The following is a 19,441-nucleotide window of genomic DNA, read 5'->3' on the forward strand; positions in this document are numbered from 1 at the left end:
GTGTCCTTTCACGACTTTCAGCAGACTGGAGTTGGCATCAGGAAAGTGGTAACATGAGGAAATACGGTGTAACCAAGAATTGGAATCTGGGACGGCCACTGAGGAAGGGTCCGCAGCCCTGAACGCGGCGAGCTGTATGGTAGGCGAAGAAGCCGTAGTGAATGACTGCCCCATCACACCTGGCAGCGCCCTGCTTTTCGGACCACCTGAGCCTGCGGTGAATGCATGGAAGGTTGGCTGCTGCTCATCAAAGACCTTAGGAAGGTGTGGGCTCGCTGAATGCCACCCCAGCCCCTCCGATCATTCAAATTACATTTGGGAAACAGAGCATTTAACTGCCTGTTATTTTGAGCTGCTTGCCACCGAGAAGCCCCTCCTGAGGTGGCCTCAGGGGGACATTTGTGAGACCTAGCAGGTGTCTTTCAGACTATCAACTAGGAGAAGAGCAGAGGCAGATGTGATACATTCGATGGCCCTACGATGGATCTCTCTGGAAAAATCTTATATTGGCAAGAGTGACTCAAGTTGCCCAGAATCCAGAGTTTGCCATGTGACGTGCCCAGACATCTGACAGGATTTGACTGGTTTACTCTGCTACATGAAACTGCTGAAGTGACTGTCGTGAGGTGATTAATAAGTGCATGAATCTTACCTATGGGAGGAAAAGAAGAAAGATTGATGCACGCACACATTGGAAATGTAATGACATCCAATTGAAGCGACGAGGATTTGCTAATACGTTACAGAGAAACAATACCCTGTTTAGTGTTCCTCGCTGGTCTTTTTTCATCGGTCTCATTTCAGAAATGGCCAGGAAGACATGTATGGTTTTATTTTATTTTATTTTTCTAGCACTAGGGACCTAAACTAGCAACAGAGCAGGAAAGTAATAATGATATAGCGAATACGTGCCCCTGATACCATTTATTATTTATTTCCCCCATATTAATGGAACTAAACAAAAAAAAAAAAGATTGGGTCAGCTTCCCTCAAAGCTGCTAGTGAATGCTGTTAGCAATCATATATGAAGTTTTGGTAGTTTTCAAAGTAATTAGAACCCCAGAGCAAATAAACACTAAATGTGCTCTCATCTTTGAAGCTATTTTTTCTAACTAAATAGGTCTGTTCTGCTATGATTACATACCAGTCATTATAAAATTAAAAATCATTTTAAGTAAATGGGTGCTTCTTTAAGAAGCATTTGTTTCTTGCTAATTGTTATGAACTAATTGTAGTTTATGATGGTCCTCAAGTACTCTGAAAGCACCGCCCGACAGCGCTACTCCCCAGTGGCTGCAACTTTCAGTTCCAGAAGGGAAAAAAAAGATGGGAAAGAGGATCCAGCGCAGTCAAAGTCTGAATTTTCATGACTCTGAAAAGCTCAGACTTTCTGACAGTTGCCACAGATAGTAGTGCAGGGTGATGGCACAAAGCACGAACCTGAACTTCATTCCAGCATAACTAGAAGTGACCTTTGGTGTGTGTTCATGTTGCTAAGCCTCAATTTTTGCACCTGCAGAATGGGGACAATAATACAACCTTACAGCCTTGTTTGGGGGGCTAAAGATAATATTTATAAAATTTTTAGTACAGAAGCTAGCATCATAGTTAGTAGCTACTATTATTATTGCATATCATCAATCCCATCATGATTTTTGTGATAGGAAAATTTACTCCTGCTCAGAGGCCCAAGCACGGTCTTCAGGACAGTCAGTACATCGCGTCTTGTGACACTGTTTTCAATGACAAGCTTGTGCCTGCCAAGAGCACGGGATTTCCTTAAAACAGTCCAGAAAAGCAGAAGTTGTCTCTGTTATTTCCCTATCCTTGTGGGCCAAGGCCAGGGCAAGCACGGGTAGGAAATGTGACTGTACAGGCCATGTATTTATTAGGGGCTTTCCCGTGGACCAGCAAGTTCTCAAAAGACCACCCATTCATAATTTCATGGAAGTCCATGCTTTGCCAGTATCTGCCGAGAACAAGAAGAAAACAAAGGAAAGATAAACAACAGTAACAGAAAACCAGACATCAAAGTATAAGAAAACCCCTACAGATGTGCCTCATTTGTGGCCCCTTTCCTTTAGTCCTCTCTTTCTTTATTCTTTATTACAAATTAATGTCATGCGTCGTGCAGGTTAGTAAAAACTGGGCACCAGGTGTTTCTGTCAGGAAGCAGAGATGATGAATGTCAAGTTCAGGGTTTCCCTCTAACTCCCAGACTACCCAACTCTTTTCATCTATCAACTATTTCCCTTTATTATCCTTAGCTCTTTGCTCTCCCTTGTCATTTTTCATTTTGTTGTCGATTTAGAGAACATTCTTCCTTAGTTTCTTGGTTCCAGGTACTAAGTGTGCTGATCATTTCTTATATTCCAGGCACAGGGTGCTTCACATATGTTATCTTCATTAATTTTTGAAACAATTCCACACTCGGCTGAGACAGAAATCATAGCATCATAGTGCTGGTAAGTGCTGGAGCAAGGGCTTGAGTGAGTTCTTTCAGGTACATGAGAACAGACTACTTTCCTAATTATGTTCAGCGTGGTGGCTGCAAACTAGGGATTCCAGGTGCAATACCCACCAGAGAAACCAAATTTTGCTTCTAAGTGTAGATGCTATGGTGGGTATTCACACGACGAACCCTTAAACTAACTTCTCCCCATCTCCCTTGCCATTCTCAGCAGATCCACCCAATTGATCGGGTGCATAGGTGTTCATCAAAGGCTGCAAATCCAGCTGATTCTCGTACATCCATCCCTCCTCCTTGGATCCATCCCATTCATACTCACAGCTTCCTGGTCCCACCAACCACCCCAGCGTTCTGGTTAAAAAGAATGGGAGAACCCTACCAGCTGATGACACATTGCCTCCAGGGTAATGGAAGAAAATGTTCTCATCTAAATAGGCGAAGGGAGTGGTAGTGTTTGCCTTTATTATGTTTCTTAAAGATACTGAAAAGAAAAAGAAGGTTGGATGGGTTTCTGAAGGAGGGAAGAGGGATTGATGAGAAACAGGAAACAAACCACATTCAGAAATGAACAGGCCCCCAAAAGACAAGAAAGTGCACAGCATCTCCAAAAGAGAAGCCCAACTCAGCTTTCTAACGCAGGCTTAACCCTAGCCACAAACTCAGTGATACAACCAGTCGGGCCATGCATTGCTCCAAGTATCCAACAAGGGTTCTCTCAGGATCGGCTACCAACTATTGTCCACCCACCCTGTGTCAGATACTAGACTTGGTTCCATTCCATCTCTGCAGTAACTCTGTGAAATTGGTAAGTTTTCACTCCCAGCTGAGAGTCAAGAAAGCCAAGGCTGAACAACCTAAAAAGTTACCTACTCTCACATATAAATGGGTTGATCTGGTGTTGAAACTAAGCCCTGTTGTCTCCAAGGCCTGTCCGTTTCCACTATGCCACATTCTCGGGGTGGGACAGTTTCAAGGGTGCCATTCAAATTACTAGGTCCCTTTTGAAGGGATGTTTGTGGAATGGGGAAACGTGTTTAGGGAAGCCTGTTGATGCCACAGTGACCTGAGAAAATATAATGAGTTCCTTATTTTTTTAATGGCAACATTCATCATAGCTTATTGAATACAGCAAACCTTCAAGCTGCTAGATGGATTATTGGGCTTTTTCTGCTTCCCTACTCCTTAAATAAGAAATCCCTGTGTCCTCCCCAGTTTATATGATCACTATATCATGGAGACTATCAGATATCTAATGGAAAGTTGACTAAAGACTCATGAGCACCTGCCCTGACTGGTGTGGCTCAGTGGGTGGGGCGCCGTCTACAAACCAAAATATTGCCAGCTTGATTCTGTGTCAGGGCACATGCCTAGGGTGTGGGCCAGGTTTCTGGTTGGGAGAATGTGAGAGGCAACCAATGGTTGTTTCTCTCACACATCAATGTTTCCCAACCTCTCTCTCTCTCTCTCCTCCTCCTCTTCTCTAAAAATAAATAAATAAAATATTTTCTTTAAGAAAATAAAAAGGCTCATGGGTGCCTGCTGTGCAATTTGGGCAAAAATGGATTTACAAACCACTCAGACTTAACAGATATGCTCTTTCTTGTGACCTTCATGAAGAAACAGCTGAGAGTAGAGAGACTGAATCAGAAACAGAAGGCACCTGCCTGAACACAAAAGGACATAGTGCCCATAACACAGACTATTGCACACACGTGGGAACGAGAAGGACTTTGGCCGGGTCATTTATCTGCCCGAGATAATGTCGTTTTCAGCAACAGATGAATTTTTATCCAGTACTTCTCCAAGATTCCCCAAAGCCTGTTTTCCAGAGGACAATGATGCTGGGTATGTATGTGTCACCTCTGGCAATTTCAGGAGAATTTAATGAATTTTACACCATCATTTCCAGTCTTGGTGCTTCATTTTTGTCTAGATAGAAAAGATAAGAGGGACCATTTCACACTCTTTATGGATAAAGATCAGGCAATCAGAATAACTCACTCGTCAATCTAATTATGCAGTTGTTCAAGACAGGATAGGCTGATTCTTGTCCAATTCAGTATGAAAACTCATAGAATCATATTGCTTGAAGGGAAGCTGTGAGGTCATCCGAGCCAGTTCTGCCTCAAGCCAGGTACACACCCAAACTGTCAAAGACAGAGGGATTGCTTCTTTCATCAGTTGTCAAGAAGTACAAGAAACCTGGAGCTTCCCTCATTTTCTCATAAAGGGGAGCAAAAACTAACCATCAGTATTGCCCATAATGAATCCAAAGGAGTATATTCAGAAAGGCTGCATTTAATGAGCCTGGTGGATGGAGTATTTGGCAGTATTTTAAAATTACCTTTACCCATTTTATGGACACAAAATGTATGACTCAGAGTCATCTTTGTTCTTTGATAATGAGCTCACTCACACACCTTCCAGAATATGATATGCCTCCCGTTGGGTGCCAGCAGGCATCTACAGACCAGAAACCACCGTGTTTGCATGGTGGGAACTTACAAATGGGAGCATACTGAATAGGGGACGTTTCTAAATAACACTGCCAGATAATGAGAATAGAACCCTCTTCTCCAGCCCCTACTCCATATTCATATTCCTTCTCCATATGCATCTCCTTTATCCATACATCTGCTCTTCGGAGTCTGCTCATTCTATCTTCCTCCATCTCTCCCAGTTCTAGCCATATGAGCAACACCCAATGGCAACCCTTTCTCTTTAGAGAAGACTCACCGAAGTTGAAGTTGCACCTCCCTTCCCTAGAGTTTTAGTGCTCGGTCATTTTTTACTCTTGTCTTTTCCCTTGTCTCACAAATTCGTTCAGAGCAACCCTGTGGTCAGTGGGCTTCATCTCCTGTGCCAGTTTGGACTGGGTATGGCTGACCAGAGGAAGAGCCCACGACCACTTACAGAGTCTAAGAGAAGGCTGCTGTGATGGATTAGCAGCATCTCTCATGGGTTTAGCAGCAAGAAATAGAACATTTGGGCTGTGGGCTTACCATTCCAAAACTATCCCATAAGTATCTAAAGAATAAGAATCTCTTGCTTTGAACTTTAGATCCCTTGCATGCCTGGTGTGGTTGTGACCTCATGGCAAGAGCTGAAACCATATTTGTTGATTGATGTCCCAAAAGGTGCCATTAGATCAGGGAGAAGATCTAAAGGTGTCTGGAACGCAGCCCCTTGTTTTTACCGAGAGGCAGTGTTTTCTCTAGAGGCGAGTAGCCAGAAATGGAGTGCTGTGTACTTTGCTCCGTGAGCCCTGGCCAGATAGCGAGAGAAAGTGAAATCCCGCATGCACCCACACTTAGAGCTATATTTTATTTGTGCTGTGTCTAGGCTCATTGAATTTGTATTGCTAGTGTATTTAATCCGTGAGAGCGGTTGTCCAGCTGCTTCTTCCTGATGCCTAATTTAAGCTTAAATGACATGCTTAAAGGGAACAAAAATAAAAATATATATATATTTGGTTAGTATAAAAAGAAAATATTGCAGGGAACCACAGCTAATGAAAACACTCTGCATGCTAAAAATAGGCATATTTGCTTTGAAAACTTGCCCCTGTTCCCTGAATTTCCAGTCTGGGCGATGTTGACTGAAGCATCCAAATGCTGATTCCTGTTCAGTTTCAGCACATTCCGATAATGTTTGAAATTTGATGTTTCAGGTGGTGTTATTCTTTATTTCAGAAAGAATAAAATGTCCCCTATAGATACAGCACTTAATGCCACGGTTAGCTGGAATTTCAACTTCGACAGTTTCTGCAAGCTTAGAGAAGAATATTGTCTGTTCGAAAAGCAAGAGAAATAAATTGCAGGAGCCTGACAGGTTGGGTTTACACAGAAGTTTCCCAGAGGAGATGTCAAAGGAAGAAAGAGCCTTTACCTTCTGTGGACCTCATGTCCTGAGGACAATGGAAAGAACAAGAGGGAAAACCCAAGTTCAGGTTCCTCCCAGGTGTTTGGCCTTGAGATATGATATAGCCACTCCAGGCTTGATTTCTTTGAAAAAAAGAAAAGAAATCATTGTTTTTACTTAGGCCATATGCTTATGATGGCCAGAAAGAAGTGAAAGAACCTGAGAGCCGTGACCCAGGCAAATGAGGCTGTTGCCATCTCACGTCACTCAGCTCCAGTGGCTTGCTCCCTCCTCCAAATCACTTGCCTTGAAGCTGACATCATCAATGGCTTTCTTAAGTGGTATTGACCTCACTTCTGCCAAAAGCTCCCAAAAGAAGGATACAGCTCCTGTATGTAACGGTGGCTTTCTATACCTAGAGAGTGGGAGACAAGATACGCAGTTGGCCCTGAAAACATGGGTTTGAACTGCGTGCATCTACTTATACACAGAATTTTTTGAAGTATATTTTATTGATTATGTTATTATAGCTGTCCCAATTTTCCCCCTTTGCCCACCTCTGCCCGGTGCACCCCCTTCCCTCCAGCAATCCCCCCTTAGTTCATGTCCATGGGTCATATATATGAGTTATTTGACTTCTCCATTTCCTTTATTATTCTTAACATCCCCCCATCTATTTTGCACCTACCAATTATGCTTCTTAATCCCTGCATCTTCTCCCCCATTCTCCTCTTTCCTCTCCCAGCTGATAACCCTCCAAATGATCTCCATACCTATGATTCTGTTCCTGTCTGGTTGTTTGCTTTGTTTGTTTTTGTTTTTTAGATTCAGTTGTTGATAGTTGTGAATTTGTTGTCTTTTATTGTTCATAGTTTTGATCGTTTTCTTTTTCTTAAATAAGTGCCTTTAACATTTCATGTAATAGTGGCTTGGTGATGATGAACTCCTTTAGCTTTTTACCTTGTCTGGGAAGCACTTTGTCCTTCCATTCTAAATGATAGTTTTGCTGGGTAGAGTAATCTAGGTTGTAGGTCCTTGCTTTTCATCACTCTGCATACTTTTTGCCAGTCCCTTCTTGCCTGCAAAGTTTCTTTTGAGAAATCAGCTGACAGTCTTAGGGGTACTCCTTTGTAGGTAACTCCCTACTTTTCTCTTGCTGCTTTTAAAATTCTCTCTTATACCTTTTGTGTTTTAATTATGATGTGTCTTGGTATGGTCCTCTTTGGGTTCAATTTGTTTGGGACTATGAGCTTCCTGGACTTCCATGTCTATTTCCTTCACCAAATTAGGAAAGTTTTCTTTCTTTATTTTTTCAACTACACTTTCAATGTCTTGCTCTTCCTCTTCTCCTTCTGGCCTCTCTATGATTTGCATATTGGCAAGTTTGGAGATATCCCAGAGTCTTCTTATACTATCATCATTTTTTTTTGAATTCTTCTTTCTATTCTTGTTGAATGTTTATTTCTTCCTTATGTTCCAAATCATTGGTTTGAATCCTGGTTTCCTTCCCTTCATTGTTGCTTCCCTGTAGATTTTTCTTTACTTCACGTAGTGTAACCTTCATTTCTTCCTTCATGCTGCTGCCATACTCAATGAGTTCTTTGAGCATCCTGATCACCAGTGTTTTCAACTCTGCATCTGATAGGTTGGCTATCTCCATTTCATCTAGTTCTTTTTCAGGGGTTTTGTTCTATTCTTTCAATTGGGCCATATTTCTTTGTCTTCTCTATTTGGCAGCCTCCCTGTGTTTGTTTCTGTGTAGTAGGTAGAGCTGCTTTGACTTCCTGTAAGAGGCACCTGTAAATTGTGTGGGGCAGAGCCTTAGGTAATTGCTAGGTGGGGTAATCTGCTTACCATTTTGTGGCCCTGTGTGCAGGGAGAGCTTAAAGAGGGGACTGTGCCACTGCCTGGCTTCTGGGGGTTTGCCTGGCAGTTGCCCTGTTTCCAGTCACTTCACACACTCCTTGTATGTAATTGGCACCCTTCCAGCTGTTGCCTTGGTGTTTAATCTCAGAGTGGGTGGGTTTGCATATGTTTTAAGACTGTACAGGCCCTTTAAATGAAGTTTCCTGAAAATCCAGCAGTTTCTTCTGCCGCCCAAATTCCCTCTGGTTTTTATAGCCAGAAGTTATGAGGATTTATCTTCCCAGCTCTGGACCCTAGGTTATGTGATCTGGCCTAGGGCTGGGATCACTCACTCCCAAGCTATCCCTCCTGATTTGTATCCACCCCACGTGAATGTGGGGCCACCTGTGCCCATTCCACCACTCCCACCACCTCTCTGCACCACAGTGAGTCTCCTCACCTCTCCACCCTGTCTCCGCGTCTCTGTCCCTCCTACCCATCCGGATGAATGTGGCTTCTTTAAATCCTTGGTTGTCAGACTTCCATACAGTTCAATTTTGTGAAAGTTCTGGTTGTTGTTTGTTTTGAGACTTAGTTGTAATTCCTTTTTGTAGTTGTGCAAGGAGGCAAAGTGTGTCTACCTATACCTCCCTCTTGACCAGAAATCCAGATTTTTCAGTAAATATTGCAAATGTATTTTTATGATTTTCCTAATAACATTTTCTTTTCTTTAGCTTACTTTATTATAAGAATACAGTATATAATACATACAATATACAAAATATGCATTAATTGACTGGTTAGGTTATTGATAAGGTTTTCAGTGAACAGTAGCCTGTTAGTAGTTAAGTTTGAGGGGAATCAAAAGTTACATGCAGATTTTTGACTGCATGTGGGGTTCAGCGCACCAAACCCCTGCGTTGTTCAAGGGTCAACTCTAGTTTGAAATGACCTCCTGGGGAGGACCATAGTCTTCAAAGTAGGAAAATGGATGATGAGCAAATTTTAGGGAGGATAGAGGAGAAATTGATATAGAGATTCAGGAAGAGTTCTTAGCCAACTATGGAATCGTACTCAGCAGAGAGTCTATATTTAAGGCTACCTTGACTGATGCTACTTGGCACTCAGCTGTCTACCAGCTTGTCTCAGGGCCTCATTCCAAATCCCTCCCCACCCAAGTCAGGTGTCTAAGCAAATTCCAGATATATGACATTATTTGTAGAGACAGCTGGCATGTAGATGATACATCCTCTTTTCTTTCTGCTTCAGAGATTGTCATTTTATGCCAAATGTCAGCAATCTATTCCTAAAAAATGCCTAGTGTCTGTTAGAAGCCATGCAGTCACTCACCTAGCATTACTGCGAACCTGGCACAGAGCGGGCTCTGTGCTAGCAACTGACAGTTAAATGGTGAGCGGGACAGCAAGAGGCCCTGCCTCAGAGCTTTTGCATTCCTGGGCCCCAGTCACTGTTCACAGGGACTCCCTTGAAGGAAGGGGCCCTCCTCTCTAGACCCACGTGATGCTGCATTTCAAAAGAGCACTGGATTCCGAGTCTTTATGGAATCTGTTCTTTCTTACTAACTCACCATGGAATCTTTCTCACCCTCTGTTTCTCTATCTGTGAAACAGAGGCTGACATGAGCTCTCTTAGGACCCTTTCAATTCTAGAATAGCCCAATCCTTGGACCTTAGGAAAACTCTGTGCCTCAGTTTCCATATTTGTTAAAGAGAAATCATGATATTTGTCCTACTAACACCACAAACTATCTCTGAACTTGAATTTAGGTAACAAGTGAAACAAGTGAAACAATGAGTTTTCACAATATAAGGTATCCATGGCAACATAAGGTACTGCTAAGACTATGATGAGGGTGTGGCCATTCACATAGGACAGAGGAGAGCAGCCTTGCAGTTTCTTCTGTCACCCAACCCCCCTCTGGTTTTTATACCAGACCGTACACCTCTGCCACTTGAACGGAAAGAATGGAGATCCCTGCCCCCATGCAGGTGTCTAACACAGCCTGTAGTTATTAAGAACTGTTATTTCTATAGACAGTCCCCACCCCACAGTGCTCAGAGCACAACACATATATAGTGCTGTAGTTGAGATAAGTAGCAGTTGCCTAATGAGAAAAGAACCTCCTGTCACCATGTCTGTGTGTTCCCGGGAAGTTCGGCTCAAACTGGTTCCCTCTCACTGCTGATGAATGCTTGAGTCTTGTCTTTCCCTTTTGCTGGTGCTCGGGGCTTGCTTTGGAAAGCAGACCTACAATCTTTCTTTCTCCTAAGCTTGATAGTTCAGTGTCGTAGCCCCTCCAGGTTGTTGAATACCATCAGCAGCATCCAGGCCAACTTTGCCACATTTCTGTTGAGGGCTATAACTCACCCAGGAGGTATCAGTGATGATGCTTTTGTCCTTGATTCTATCTCAAACTCAAGTTTATCCCTGCCCTTGCAGCACAGAGTGGGCGATGCGGCTGATTGGAGATAAGCTCAGTGTGCCCTGAGTGATGGTGCTCCTCTGAATTGCTTGGCTACAAGATGGCACCAAGGGGGTGCTTCACATTGGTTGTAACACTGTAACAACCGGACTAAGAAATATATTTTGACTAAGAATGAAGACATTGCACTATCATTTACACAGGGACTTGCTTTTGGAATTCCTTACTGAGCTAAAGAAAATGTTATGTCTATTGATTTTGTGTGGTTTGTGTGGGTACTTGCAACAGAACAAACACTACAGGTGCGTATTGTGCGCCCCCCACCACCCCACCACTAAAACGACAGAGTGGCCCAGTCCCGCGTGCAAGTGGAGAGAACGTGCAAAGGTCAATTCTGAGTCTCAGTAGCATCATTGAGAAGGGAATTATTTACATATGAGAATTTGCCAAGGCAAGTCGTGTGTGTGTGTGTGTGTGTGTGTGTTGTGTCTGTGTTCAAACTGTCTGCTTAAACACCTACCCCTTTGGGGAAAGTTCAATCCCATGGGCCAAGCGGTCATCTTTCCTTGGCTGCCCCCAAAGAAACAAATCTCAGACTCACAGGGAATAGGATTTGTGCTGCATGGGAATCAGAAAATGCATCACATACGCATGTCCAGATTACAATGTTAAAATCAACTTTCTACTTATTCCCTCTTGTGTACATAAAGTACTGACTGTGCACCCCACAATGTCAAAACAAGGAAACGGTGAGAGAATTAACTGTTTCACTTCTGTATCTGACAGCTACAGTCTTTGCTGCAGTTCAAAGCATAATTCAAATGTGGACCAGAAATGGGCAATTAAAATCAAGTTTAAAAAGACACAGTGTTTGTATCACTTCTCGTGTAAGCATCTCCCGTTACTGTTAATCACAAACATTAATGAGAGGGTGGTAATGCATATTTATTACGTAACACTAAAATACACCAGGGCGCACCCCAGTTTGGTCTAGGTTTCCAGTCCAGTTAAAAACATGGGAAGATGCTGGGACATTTCTCCTTTGTGTGTGTATTCAACCAGTGATAGGAGATAAGCGGTCTGGTCAGTGGAAGGACTTAAAAATAATAAAAGTAACACCAGCTGACTGTAATTTATATTTTGGAAAAACAGTTGTTATGCTTTTCATTCCAAGGAGGGAAAAAATTGTCAGGCGTGAGCGCTTTTGAGCTTTGTGATCACTTGAAATTCATCTTCATTTTTGCATCAGAGGCTAAAGCAGCCCCAGGCCCAGATGTGCGTTGGTTTTTGTTCAATTTCGGCTCTTTGGGGAAAATTACACAGAATTGCATAATTTTTTCCCTGAATTCCCAGATTATGTAAACACACCCATTTCATTTTCACAACAGAGCTAGAGACACGCACTGGGAGAGCATGCTAATACTTTTTTTTCCTCTAACGTGTGCCTTGGGGCAAACTTGCACAAAGAAGGATTTAGAGCAGCCTTTACCAACCTGGGGAGTGACAACGTCTTGTGAGCTACTTTGGAAACACATGTGGATACGTGTAATGGAAACAAGACACCTTCCCTTCCCTTCCCTTCCCTTCCCTTTATACTGCCGTGCTGGTCCCTTTGATCCTGTATGAAGCCTCGAAATAGAAAACTTGCCTGACTTGGTTTTGCATTTGTGATCACTGACCTCTAAATTATATTGATCCAAACTCCAAGTCCTTCCTATATGGCTTCAGAGTGAACCATCTCTGGGTACATTGCTTCCAGGCTGGTTTTGAGCAGAAATGGTTATGTTCCAATGGTGAGGCAGCCAATGACCAGTGAAAGCGGCCCAGTTGCCCTCTTTGTGGTTTGTTCTGTAGGCTCTCCAGATGCTGGTGCTCGTCTGGACCAGCTTCAGACATTCAAGTTCAGCTAGGGAAAGGGGGAATGTGGAAAGACATGGAGAGAGAGAGAGCCTTTTCCTCAACTCTTTGCCTGTGGTAAGGTCCACAGTGATAAAGCACAGGGCTAAAATAAGATTAGCTTATCTATGGCACTCTCAAGTAATCCATTAAACTTGGCAAGGTGGCCATTAATAACAGTTTATGCTTGGATTGCAGGGCTCCATACGGTCTTGCATAAACAGATACATTATTTTATAACATTTAGTATGTGAACTGACATCAGGAGATTTTTTTGAAAGGCTTAATTCCTCTCAAGGGCTTATAGGGTGTTAAATATGAGATTATTTGGTCAAAAGTAATGATGGCAATTAAAAATAAAAATGGCCTGACACTAGGACCCAAACAAAGGTTTGCTTTGAACGTACTTGTGTATGTTTTCCCATAGTCTGGACTCTTTCTGGAGTCGATAAATACCATGTTTGCCAACAGAATGAATGCTAGCAATTAGCAGCATTCTAACCAATGCTGGGTAAATAGCTGCATTGTTTGCTATGAAAATTACCAGTGAAAGACTAACTGGGATTGTTCCTACCAGCTCTGAAAAGAATCCCTCAGAGCTCTCTATTTCAGCAAAGGCAGCATGATCGGGGATAACGGGCATGGGCTATGGAATTAGACAGGCAAGAGTTTGAACTGCAGTTCAGTAATTTGGACACCTCAAAAAGTGGTCCCCAACACCTCATCTATAAAATAAGGGTAATGATAACTATCCTATGGAGTTGTTCCAAGGATTGAATAAAGCGAGTATATGAAAATAATATGCATAGTGGAAGGAAAACATTAGGGTTAATTCCTTTCCTTTTCTTGATCCCTAAAAAATATCATCTGGGAGCAGAATTCTGCAGATTTTTGCGGGAGGCATACAAATCAAATATATTACTTTTCCCCTTTGTCCCTGGCTTGCATAAAGCTGTCAAAACTACATAAGGAACTGATTGCACCAGAACCAAAGCATGGTCTTCCACTTCTAGCACAATGAATGACCAGATGTTTAGAGAAAACCCTCCCAGTTTGCACTTAAACGTGATAAATAATAAATAGGTGATAGATAGATAGATAGATAGATAGATAGATAGATAATCAACAGGCAGAGGAATATAAAGGAGGACAAAGTCAGAAAGCACCCAGAAAGCTCTGCTTCACAGGGGTAAGCAAATCCTGGAGCTGGCATCTTGCGGTCTAGGTTTCAGGGCTATGCACAGTGTCAGGAGTGAAAGCCTAGACCCTGAGCAGGATGGGAGGGTGACTCAGATGTGCTTCACAAAAATCCAAAGGGTGACATTCTAGTAGGTGAATTAGGAGGGGAAGGGCCACACCACAAAAGACTGGCTTTTCCTGGGTCCAAGTGATGAAGGATGCACGTATCTATAATTTCTAAGCTTATAAAGGGGGAAAAAACAACACCGAGAAGTTTTTAAAAAATATTTTAAGAAATCAAGAAAGAAAAGTAGTAACAGAAGAAATACAGGAAAAGTGGAAGAGATACTACAGAATAAAATTACAGGGGATAATCTTATCCCCTGTAAAATAAAATGAAATCCAATATCAAAATAGAATGAATCCAATATCAATGCAATATCAATAACTAATATCAATGCAATTGTATTACCCTTCCCTATTAAAAGACAAATATTGTCAAACTACATTAAAACACACATAAACCCCATCAGACCAAATCCATCTATATTTTGTTTATAAGAGACAGCAAATGGTTGAAAGTAAAGATTAGAAAAAGGTATTCTAGGCAAACATGAACCTAAAGAAAGTCTCCATTAATATAATAATAACACTAAGCAAAAATAAAATTAAAACAAAAATAATATGCTAGAGATAAAGAGGTATGCTGAATTTTCTTAAGAGTTAACGTGCCTCATGAAATTGTAATCACGTCGAATTTATAGGTAATGAACAGTATAGCTTCAAATATTAGAAACAAATGAACAGAATTACGATGAGAAATATACAACTTCACATCACAGTAGGAAATTTTTACTTACAGTTTTCAGTAAAATATAGAAAACTAGAACAACACGATGAATAAGCTTGACTTCAAGGATATGCGTAGAATACTGTTGCAGCACTTGGAGAGTAGAAATTCCTTTGAAGGAGACACAGAAAGTGTATAAAAACTAATCATATTCTAGGGCATAAAGCAAGTCACAACAAATGTTAAACAATGCATTTTATTATACAGAATATAAACAAATCAGTTACAGAAAGATAAATGCATGCATATGGACATTTAAAAATCCACTTTTAAATAATCTATGGGTCAGAGAATAAAAAATAATGGAAATGATAGAAATTAAATGACAGTATAAGTACTACTTAACAAAATATGTGAGATGAAGCTAAATTAATACTTGAAGAGAATTTTATAGCCTTGAATGCTCATATTAGAAAAAATTGGGGACGTCAGCTCATCCTCAGGGCACTACCTGCCCCCGGGCTGTGCAGCTCTCTCTTTCTTTGCTTCCGGGCCCTCTGCCACAACCATGCTCCCTGAGATCCTCAGTCAGGCCAAGAAGCAACCAAGCTTGGTCCCCCTCTTTGTATTTATTGGAGCCGGGGGATCTGGTGCAGTGCTGCACGTAACATGCCTGGCATTGTTCAATCGAGATGTCTGCTGGACAAAAAGAATAACACAGAACCCTGGAACAACGGGGACCCAACGAGCAATGTAAGTTCTACTCAGTGGATGTAGATTACAGCAAACTGAAGAAAGAGTTCTAATGAAATGTCTCACTACAAAGTGGCTTAGAACACAGGTCTTCCAGGAGCCCTCCGCACAATTTTCCACTTAACCTGGAAATATTTCCCCTCCAAATGCGCAAACGCATCTTGGTATATTCGGGGGGGGGGGCCTTACAGTGATTAATAAATGTTTGAAACTTGCAAAAAATATAGTAAGTAAATCATTAACTGAAAAATGCAGAAAAAGAGCAGCAGAGTAAACCTAGAGATAATGGGGGAAAATTATGATTAAAAAATACTAATAAAATAGAAAACCAAGCTAGAGAGGTTCACAAACATCAAAAGTTCATTTTCTGAAAGGAATAATGAGTTAACAGGATTGGTGACAAAAAGTGAAATTGCACAAATAAATATGCAACTTTAAGGGACATAAATGCACAAGAAGTTGATCAGATAATAAGGCCAAATTATAAAGGTATGCAGATAAATTTGAAAATGTGGGTAAAATGGATGTTCTAAAAATACATTTATTTTTTAAAAATAGAAATGTATTTTTTAAAATACATTTGAAATGTATTTTAAAATGTGTTTTTTAAAAAATACATTTATTTTAAAAAATTTTTTAAAATTTTTTTCTAAAAAACATTAGAAAAAATAGAAAATGTAAATTGTCCTAGAACCATGAAAAAAAATGAAATCAGGAATTAACTTTATTTCTACTGGAAAACACAAGACCAGAATGTGAGACATGTGAGTTTTGCCAAATATTCAGCTCCAAAATACATAGTCTTTTAGACAATAAAAAAAGGGGGAATATTCCCAAATTTTTTCTACTAGGCCAATGTTACCCTTGGATCCAAAACTTGACACCCGGTGTAAGGAAATAAAATTATCCACCACTCAAATATCCAGAACATCAGCAAGTACAAAGAACATTTGCAAACCAAAGTAAGTAATGGATTTTAAAATTATATACTGTACCATTAATTTGGGTTTATTTCTAGAAGCAAGCTTAGTCTGTTATTATTTCATATATTTCCTCTTATCAACTGATTAGAAAAGGAAATAGTGTGTCTTAATTCACGTCAAAAAAATCATTCAATAAAATTCTACAACTGTTCATGATAAAAATTCTTGACAAACTAGGAATAGCATGGAACTTTTTTAACCTGATAAAGTATATCTACAAAAAGCTTATGGTAAACATCATGTCCAATGGTGAAATGTTTTTAAAGCCCCTTGGAAATCAGGAACGATATGAGGATGCTGGCTCGCCCTTCTATGCTACATAGTTTGTGGCGTTCTAGAGAAATGTAACCTAGAGAATAACTTGTGTACGAGGAGACGTGAACCAGAATATTCATTGCAGCTTTCACTGTAACAGCAGAAACCTAGAAAGTCCCAACGATCCCTTGACGTAGCCTGGACAAACTAACTGTGGCCTCTCACGTAAGGGCCTCTTCTACAGCAGGAAAGCGAAAGGCCCTCGTGCGTGTGTGCCCCATGGGTGAATAGTGTTGAGCAAAACGCTCATCACAGAAGAGCAACTGTAGATTATCAGTCCACTTATGTGAAGTTTACATAAAGCTCGTAAGAGGAAAATTTTAATACATATTTAAAAAAACACATATGTATAAACTGTAAAGAGAAATAAGGAAATGATTAACACACAATTCAGGATCTCGTTAATGCCTGAGGGGAGCACGGAGGAGGAAAGCAAGGATGGGCTTGTGTATAATTTTTAGTACCTTAAGCTGTTGATAGCTTCATGGTTATTATTGTTATTGTTATTAGTTAGACTCTACATTTTGTATTGTCCTATGATATTTCGGTGTGTAAAACAAAACAAAAAATTGTTATGTCTGTGGATGGAATACACATTCTTCCTTGATGTTTTGCCTGTTTCCCTATCAGAAGCATCCATTTTGAAAACTGCAAATGTCACATGCAAGAAACCTCACAAAATAATCGTTTAACTACTGGTTTTTGTGCTGCTTGGTCTGTAATCAGCTTATTTTCTTTTCCTTCACACTCTTCTAAAACTATGCTTTCTCTTACAACAGTAGGTTCGTGTCACGCAGCACTCCTAAGTACATACTCACTTGGTCATTTGCAAATTCCTTACTTCCCTCAGGTACTCTCACATCTGTAAGGCAAAAAGGTAATACCTGCCCCATGCCACGGGGGTGAGAACTGAACAAAATGATATCAGCCTGGAATTTAGGAGGTCCTAAACAGATGTTAACTATGATTAACTGTTGTGAAGAAATGAAACAGCTTACATAGAGTTCCGGGAAAACATTGGGCGCGGTACAACCACTCCTAATATCAGGGATCCAGGCCTTATTTATTTCCCTTCAATGATATGACCTCTCAGAGACCATTGTCCCTACTTCCAGAACTATTCCCACTTCCGTGATGCTCAGCCCTGCTTCCACAGGGTGTGTTCTTTGAGGCAGGTTCTCTACTTTCCCATCTGTGCGTCTGCATTGCCTGTTACAATTTATTGTTGGGCGGGGGTCCTGAATGCTTACTGGATCTCTTCAAGGCCATGCACTGGCATGTTTCACAGCTGTCATCATCTGGTGTCTCAAAGCTCTCTTCACGGGGACATCCTGGGGCACTTTATTGTCCTGGACTCTCTGCCTCTGAGCTGTACCCTCCTTTTCTCTGGGGCTGACAGGTTTACCATCTACTTCGTCATCACAGGTGCTTCCCCTTAAATAAAATTCAGTGAGATAACATAGAAAAGCTGCTACCACACAGATGACATTGGAGATCCTTCTCAAAAGTGGTTTTTGGTCCACACCCTCTCTCCTTCACACTCTTTCCTTGCACTCAAGCAGTTCTCAGAATTCCAACCATGAATCATGGCCTCCCGGTCTGTCATAAGAGATGTGATTGCTTACCCCCACTCCATTTGCTTTAAACTTGAAATTCTCGTGACCCCCGCTAGCCCAATAATTATATTCAACTGATGCAATTACCCCTCAGCCTGCTCATGTTATAAAAGTTGTATTTTATCACTTCTTTATTCTTCTTTGTTCTCTGTTTTTGCTATGTGTTCTTTCTCTTTGTAATCCAGGATATACATTCCTGTCGTCTTGGATTATAAGACCAAGTATATGACCTAGAGAATGGTCAAGGGTGTGCAGGAGACAGTGCCAGGAAAGACTCCTTTACAGCCGTATCATTAATTTGTCTTTTAGTGGCTAAGCTTGAAAGCGTACTAAAATTCAGCACACAATATGTTCTGTGACTCCCAAACCTCTCGAAAAAAGACCAAATAAAAATGAGAAATGTTTCCATTCAACATGCCGTGTGTGCAACACAAAAATTGTAATCCATAATAAACATTTAGAAAGGAAAGATGAAAACTCCAGCAAGACCATCCTACCCTCTGAGAGTTCACAGTGTCAATATGACACATACAGAGTGAGGTGGGAGAAAAGAAAGTGGGTAGTAGTGGTACTGAAGACAGTAATGTCCATTCAGGAAAGGACATCTGTAGAAAGGGGAGTCAGCTAGTTCTTGGGCGTTGGTCAAAAAAAAAATACAGAGACATAAGGAAGGAGTTCACTTTATTTTTATACCATTCTACTTCTGATTTTGGGTGGTTATACAGGTAGCCTGCCTTTGTCATCCCCAGGACTCTGGGGTATTTTGGATAACGCTATTTGCAATGTCCACAGACTCAAAGGAGGTGAGTGCTAAGGGGATATGAAAGAATGGTCATGTGGAAAAAACACACAAATACATACAGGGAGCAGAAAATTCATAGGGATTTGCAAAGCAGCCTGGCCGTGTTACCATAATAAGTAGAGATTACTGCAGAAAACTGTGGAGTACTTTTGCCTCCCCCACCACCACTGAAGGCAATCACATTCCCCCCAAAAATTCTTTATTGTGCCAGCCACACCATGTCTGCTGACCCCAACTGACCCATGGGATGCCAGTGTCTGAGCCTTAACAACGCCCATTGCACAGGTGACAGATGCCTATAGTGGTAGCGATTTACCTAAAGTCATAGAGGCAAAGATGAGTCTAAGACCCAGATCTGGTGGTGCTGATGGACTCAGCCTGAGGCTATGAAGGAAGTCACGTGCAGGTGTTGTATACAAACAACTTTTGCTTGCTGGAATAAAACTAGAGGAGAGGAGTATAGAAGTTTTGTAAACACCCCAAAGTAT

General features: G+C 41.2%; 1 protein-coding gene and 1 pseudogene across 3 annotated transcripts in view; both read left to right on the plus strand.

Moving 5' to 3' along the window:
- SAMD12 (sterile alpha motif domain containing 12) overlaps window positions 1-19,441 on the plus strand; it is a 316,862-nt gene that overhangs the window by 235,557 nt on the left and 61,864 nt on the right. The window lies entirely within an intron of this gene.
- On the plus strand, window positions 1,430-15,414 carry LOC128781479 (cytochrome c oxidase subunit NDUFA4-like; annotated as a pseudogene).

This window comes from Desmodus rotundus, chromosome 8, assembly GCF_022682495.2.
Source record: "Desmodus rotundus isolate HL8 chromosome 8, HLdesRot8A.1, whole genome shotgun sequence".
In the NCBI taxonomy this organism is placed as follows: Eukaryota; Metazoa; Chordata; class Mammalia; order Chiroptera; family Phyllostomidae; genus Desmodus; species Desmodus rotundus.